The sequence below is a fragment of the Papaver somniferum genome, unplaced genomic scaffold (genome assembly GCF_003573695.1).
Source record: "Papaver somniferum cultivar HN1 unplaced genomic scaffold, ASM357369v1 unplaced-scaffold_87, whole genome shotgun sequence".
NCBI lineage: Eukaryota > Viridiplantae > Streptophyta > Magnoliopsida > Ranunculales > Papaveraceae > Papaver > Papaver somniferum.
Genome location: NW_020651748.1, coordinates 235330 through 242723, shown reverse-complemented (window position 1 = coordinate 242723; position 7394 = coordinate 235330).

Here is a 7394-nt window from a genome sequence, read left to right as displayed (position 1 = left end):
TGCTAGCACTGTTGAAGAACGACGGTCCTGGGAAGTCCGTTCTTCGTGTTTTTGAGCTTCTTCGTCTTCTTCAGCAGCAGCAGGGGAACATTCCTGCAACTCCTTGTTCTTCGTTCCTCCGGCCTCTCTGTGGTCTCTTCTCGACCCCAAAACACTTCATATCCGCCTATGACTCGTGTACATCTAATATATACTCCACAAGTCGACCAAATCACAAGATAAATCCGAGAATAACTCGGCTTCTGTTTTTTTCCTTTCCGTGAAACTCACGGATATTTCTTTTCCTATTTATCCTCAAGCGTTAATAACGGATACTCGGTTGTTCAAAACTCTTCTAGGACTCGATATATATCAGTCTAGGTATATTATCTTCCCTCTTTAGTCGAGTAACTTCCAAAAAAAAAAAACAGAGAACCCGATATTCTCTTTTTTTCCTATTTCGTCGAGATTCGATGTACCTGCCTATATTTTCGATTCTAGAAGGCCTACAAACCCTGTTTAGTCGTGACAAGGCCCAACCAATCTTATCATGTGAGAAATCTCGAGTAAAACTCGTCCCAATCAATCCAGGAAAGTTTGCAGTGCAGCTTGAACTTTCCCACCAATTCCGTCTCTTCAAAAGCAAAGGGATGGAGTCCCCCTAACCAGAATAGGGGTTCCTTTAGCATCTGCCTTTGGGAATGCATGGGGTGTAAATAACCGTGGAGTGACCCTTAGTAATTGAGGTTCCCCTTATCCAAATGAGGGGTGCCTTTAGTGTAATCCTCCCACGCGCGCAAATACCACTTTTCGAGCCAATTTCTCCGCACATGTTTATTTCTCCAAAAATACCTACAAACACATAAAACACCATAATAAGTACAAAAATGGGTACTAACATTATACAAAATCGAGATGAAAATAGACAGATAAATGCGTCTATCACCTACGTACCCTTCCCTACTCGAAAGGGATCAAGCACAGACCATAGTTCATCCTCCAAGAGACAAAAACTTATTCCAACTCGTTTGCAAGGCTTAGCCCAGCAAAGATGGTAATGGCCTGGTCCGTAAGCCATTTCGTCAAAGATACACAATGATCATACATCACCGGGTCCGCGATATGGAATAATGATGCCTAAGCATCAAATGCCCTCTTCGAAAGTCTACGCAACTATAAATGATCCTTAGAAATCATTTATACTCTTCCGGATAAGCTATGAAGCATACTTGGTACATAGTCCGCATATGCACCTTCAACTCACCACCCCTCCCTATATATATCCTAATGGAATTTCTACAAGTATGGAAAGGGGAGGAAAAATCACCCACCAACTCCCCGCAATGATTGCGTTTCACTGTTCATCGCAATAATTGCATGCAATGATTGTGCACTACCTGTTCCTCCAGCCCTCTCTGGATGATGCACAATGATTGTGCACCACTCGTTCTGCCAGCCCTCTCTGGATGATGCACAATGTTTGTGCAACATTGGCTTTAAGCCAATAACCTTCGTCATGCGCAATGATTACGCTGCAAGCTCAAGGCAACCTAACCAACTGTCCTAATGCATCATGATGATGCAACATTGGACTTTTGCCAATATGACTTCGCAATGTGCCTTACTTGGAACCAAACGTTGGCCCTTGGCCAAACGCATATCACTATGCAAAGAATCTTTGGATGAAGCTTCATCTCGAGCAATGGCGCATCTTTTAGCATGCGCCATGCTAAAAACACAGGGGGTTACACTCTTCACCCCTTCAAGGAATTTCGTTCCCGAAATTCAAAACAAAAACAATTGTATACAATATATTCGGTTTGGATTTCCTGAGCAAAAGTCTCATACCAGATGCTCAGAAATCACGGGTTTTTTCAAGTCGCCATGAACAAAAATTTAGACCTTCTGAGCACATGTCCCATACCACCTGCCCAGGCATCCAAAAGTGTCCACAGCAATACCAAGAATTGCAATTGGCCAGTGCCAAGAGGATATCCTCACCATGTATCCTGAATGGCGTCCCATACCACCACCCAAGAATCCCTAAATTTCACAAGGTTGAAGATGTCATCGTAATGACAAGATTTAGCACTGTACTATGTAGAACAACTTCCAGTTGCCCATCGTCCCTGACGGTCATCCAGGTTTCCACTCGTAAGTGGGATGCTAGCCGGGCCTGACAACGCACACCATTGGCCAGTTTCCAATGTGTGAGGATGATCAGTCCCATTGTCTACCCATCGTCCCAGACGGTCTTCCGGATATCCAATCGTAAGTGGTGTGCCACTTAGGCCAGGAAAACTCACAGTACTTGAACAAACTCAACTCGATTCGCACAGTAACTGATAAAGCAGTTACAAACTCTTTCCGCGCAAAAGTTGTCCTACTCTCCAATGAGTCCACTCCACAAAAGTCCCTAGAGTTTTCTCGGAACTTGCTCTGATACCAACTGTGACGGACCGGAAAATTACGCCTTTGGCGCATTCCACCTCATGCCATAACTTCCCCGGTGCGCCATGATGAAGCTACGATGGGGCCTTTAAAGCTAGGAAAATGAACGTCCATTTTCCTTTGAAAGCTTGGAGCATGATGCAGCTAACTTAGTTTCCGTACCATTCCAACTTACCCTTGTTCAGCGAAGGGTTTTATTAAGTAAACCAAAAACTTTCCTAAAACGGAAAAACGGCAATTTGAGGCCCTAAACGATGGAATTTGGATAAATTGTGGTGACCATGTGGATCTATAGGTGCACATGTCTTGATCTTTGGGTCGTTTCCCATCAAAATGGACTCCTCTTGAACCAAATTACGACTCTCGGGTTGTTAGCCTATGTCGAACGCCTTGATAAGAAGTATGAGCATCCAGTGAATGGAATGCAACTTGCCTCATCAATTTTATCCACAATAATCTCTTACGTCGAGCCAGATAATGTGAGAGACCGGAATGTCGCAATCATCTCACAATTAGATGATATGAGCGACAAAATACTGGACCGACAATGCTACAACTCATTGCGGCTTCCTACGTACCCTTCCCTACTCTAAAGGGATCAAGTAAATACCGTAGTTCATCCTCCAAGGGACAAAAAATTATTACAACTCGTTTGCAAGTCCGTAACCCGGCAAAGATGGTAATGGCCTGGTCCGTAGGCCATTTCGTCAAAGATGCATAATGATCATGCATCATCGGGTCCGCGACATGGCATAATGATACCTAAGCATCAAATGCCCTCTTCGAAAGGCTACGCAACTATAAATAAGACTTAGAAATCATTTATACTCTTACGGCTAAGCTATGAAGCTTACTTGTTACATAGTACGCATATGCACCTTCAACTCACCATCCTTCCCTATATATGTCTTAATGGAATTTCTACAAGTATGGAAAGGGGAGGAAAAATCACTCACAAAATCCCCGCAATGATTGCGTTTCACTATTCATGACAATGATTGCGTGCAATGTTTGTGCATTACCTATTCCGCCATCCCTCTTTGGATAATTCACAATGATTATGCAGCACTCGTTGTACCATCCTTCTCTGGCCGATGCATAATATTTGTGCAACATTGGCTTTAAGCCAATAACCTTCGTAATGTGCAATGATTACGCTGCAAGATCAAGGCCACCTACCCAGCTGGCCGAATGCATCATGATGATGCAACATTGGAATTTTGCCAATATGCCTTCGCACCAAACGTTGGCTCTTGGCCAAACGCATCTCACTATGCAAACAAGCTTTGGATGAAGCTTCATATCGAGCAATGGCACATCTTTTAGCATGCGCCATGCTAAAAACACGGGGTGTTACACTCTTCACCCCTTCAAAGAATTTCGTCCCCGAAATTCAAAACCAAAACTATTTTTGACAATCTCTTCGGTTTGGATTTCCTGAGCAAAAGTCCCATACCAGATGCTCAGAAATCACGGGTTTCTTCAAGTCGTCATGAACAAAAAATTAGGACTTCTGAGCACATGTCCCATACCACCTGCCCAGGCATCCAAAAGTGTCAACATCAATAAAAAGAATCACAATTGGCCAGTGCCAAGAGGATATCTCGACCAGGTATCCTGAATGACGTCCCATACCACCACCCAAGAATCCCTAAAGTTCACAAGGTTGAAGATGTCATCGTAATGACAAGATTTCAGCACGGTACTGTATGGAACAGCTTCCAGATTCCCACCGTCCCTGACGGTCATCCATGTTGCCAATCGTAAGTGGGATGCTAGCCGGGCCTGACAACGCGCACCATTGGCCAGTTTCCAATGTGTGGGGATGATCAGTCCCATTTTCTACCGATCGTTCCATACGGTCTTCCGGATATCCACTCGTAAGTTGTGTGCCACTTAGGCCAAGAAAACTCACAATACTTGAACAAGCTCAACTCGATTCGCACAGTAACTGATAAAGCAGTTACAAACTCTTTCCGCGCAAAAGTTGGCTTGCTCTCCAATTTTAAGTTTTCCATTAAAGGAAATACTTTCCAATGAGTCCACTCAGCACAAGTCCCTAGAGTTTTCTCGGAACTTTCTCTGATACCAACTGTGACGGACCGGAAAATTAGGCCTTTGGCGCGTTCCACCACAGGCCATAACTTCTCCGGTGCTCCATGATGAAGCTACGATCGGGCCTTTAAAGCTAGGCAAATGCACGTCCATTTGCCTTTGAAAGCATGCTCTTGGAGCATGATACATCTAATTTAGCTTCCGCACCGTTCCAACTTACCCTTGTTCTACGAAGGGTTTTATTAAGTAAACCAAAAACTTTCCTAAAACGGGAAAAATGGCCATTTCAGGACCTAAACGATGGAATTTGGGTATATTTTGGTGACCATGTGGATTTATAGATCAACATGTCTTGATCTTTAGGCTGTTTCCTATCGAAATTGACTCCTCTTGAGCCAAATTACGACACTTAGGTTTGTAGCCTATGTCGAACCCCTTGCAGGAAGTATGAGCATCCAGTGAATGGAATGCAACTTGCCTCATCAAGTTTGGCCACAATCATCTCTTACGTCGAGACATATTATATGAGAGGCCAGAATGTCGCAATCATCTCACAATTAGATGATATGAGCTAAAAAATATGCCTTCGCACCAAACGTTGGCTCTTGGCCAAACGCATCTCACTATGCAAAGAAGCTTTGGATGAAGCTTCATATCGAGCAATGGCGCATCTTTTAGCATGCGCCATGCTAAAAACACGGGGTGTTACACTCTTCACCCCTTCAAAGAATTTCGTCCCCGAAATTCAAAACCAAAACTATTTTTGACAATCTCTTCGGTTTGGATTTCCTGAGCAAAAGTCCCATACCAGATGCTCAGAAATCACGGGTTTCTTCAAGTCGTCATGAACAAAAATTTAAACCTTCTGAGCACGTATCCCATATCACCTGCCCAGGCATCCAAAATTGTCCACAACAATACCAAGAATCGCAATTGGCCAGTGCTAAGAGGATATCTCGACCAGGTACCCTGAATGACATCCCATAAAACCACCCAAGAATCCATAAAGTTCACAAGGTTGAAGATTTCATCGTAATGACAAGATTTTAGCACGATATTGTGTGGAACAACTTCCAGTTTCCGACGGTCCTTGACGGTCATCCATGTTGCCACTCGTAAGTGGGATGCTAGCCGGGCCTGACAACGCACACCATTGGCCAGTTTCCAATGTGTGGGGATGATCAGTCCCATTTTCTACCCACCGTCCCAGACGGTCTTCCGGATATCCACTCGTAAGTGGTGTGCCACTTAGGCCGGGCAAACTCACAGTACTTGAACAAGCTCAACTCGAATCGCACAGTAACTGACAAAGCAGTTACAAACTCTTTCCGCGCAAAAGTTGGCCTACTCTCCAACTTTAAGTTTTTTATTAAAGGAAATACTCGCCAATGAGTCCACTCCTCACAAGTCCCTAGAGTTTTCTCAGAACTTGCTCTGATATCAACTGTGACGGACCGGAAAATTATGCCTTTATCGCGTTCCACCGCAGGCCATAACTTCCTCGGTGTGCCATGATGAAGCTACGATCCAGGCCTTTAAAGCTAGGAAAATGCACGTCCATTTTCCTTTGAAAGCTTGCTATTGGAGCATGATTCAACTAAATTAGCTTCCGCACCATTCCAACTTACCCTTGTTCTGCGAAGGGTTTTATTAAGTAAACCAAAAACTTTCCTAAAACGGCAAAAAACGGCCATTTAAGGTCCTAAACGATGGAATTTGGCTAAATTGTGGTGACCATGTGGATCTATGGATCCACATGTCTTGATGTTTGGGTCGTTTCCCATCGAAATGGACTCCTCTTGAGCCAAATTGCGACACTCGGGTTTCTAGCCTATGTCGAACGCCTTGATATGAAGTATGAGCATCCAGTGAATGGAATGCAACTTGCCTCATCAAGTTTGGCCACAATCATATCTTACGCCGAGCCAGATGATATGAGAGGCCAGAATGTCGCAATCATCTCACAATTAGATGATATGAGCGACAAAATGTTGGACCGAAAATGCTGCAACTCATTACGGCTTCCTACGTACCCTTCCCTACTCTAAAAGGATCAGGCACATACCGTAGTTCATCTTCCAAGGGAAAAAAACTTATTCCAACTCGTTTGCAAGGATGTATCCCGACAGAGATGGTAATGCCCTTGTCCGTAGGCCATTTCGTCAAAGATGCATAATGATCATCCATCATCGGGTCCGCGACATGGCATAATGATGGTTAAGCATCAAATGCCCTATTCGAAAGGCTACATAACTATAAATGAGCCTTAGAAATCATTTATACTCTTCCGTCTAAGCTATGAAGCTTACTTGGTACATAGTCCGCATATGCACCTTCAACTCACCACCCTTCCCCATATATGTCTTAATGGAATTTCTACAAGGTTGAAGATGTCATCGTAATGACAATATTTTAGCACAGTACTGTGTGGAACAGCTTCCAGTTTCCTACCGTCCTTGAAGGTCATCCATGTTCCCACTCGTAAGTAGGATGCTAGCCGGGACTGACAACGCACACCATTGGGAAGTTTCCAATATGTGGGGATGATCAGTCCCATTTTCTACCCACCGTCCCAGACGGTCTTCCGGATATCCACTCGTAAGTGGTGTGCCACTTAGGCCGGGCAAACTAACAGTACTTGAAAAATCTCAACTCGATTCGCACAGTAACTGACAAAGAAGTTACAAACTCTTTCCGCGCAATAGTTAGCCTACTCTCCAACTTTAAGTTTTCTATTAAAGGAAATACTCGCCAATGAGTCCACTCCTCACAAGTCCCTAGAGTTTTCTCGGAACTTGCTCTGATATCAATTGTGACGGACCGGAAAATTATGCCTTTGGCGCGTTCCACCGCAGGCCATAACTTCCCCGTTGTGCCATGATGAAGCTACGATCCAGGCCTTTAAATCT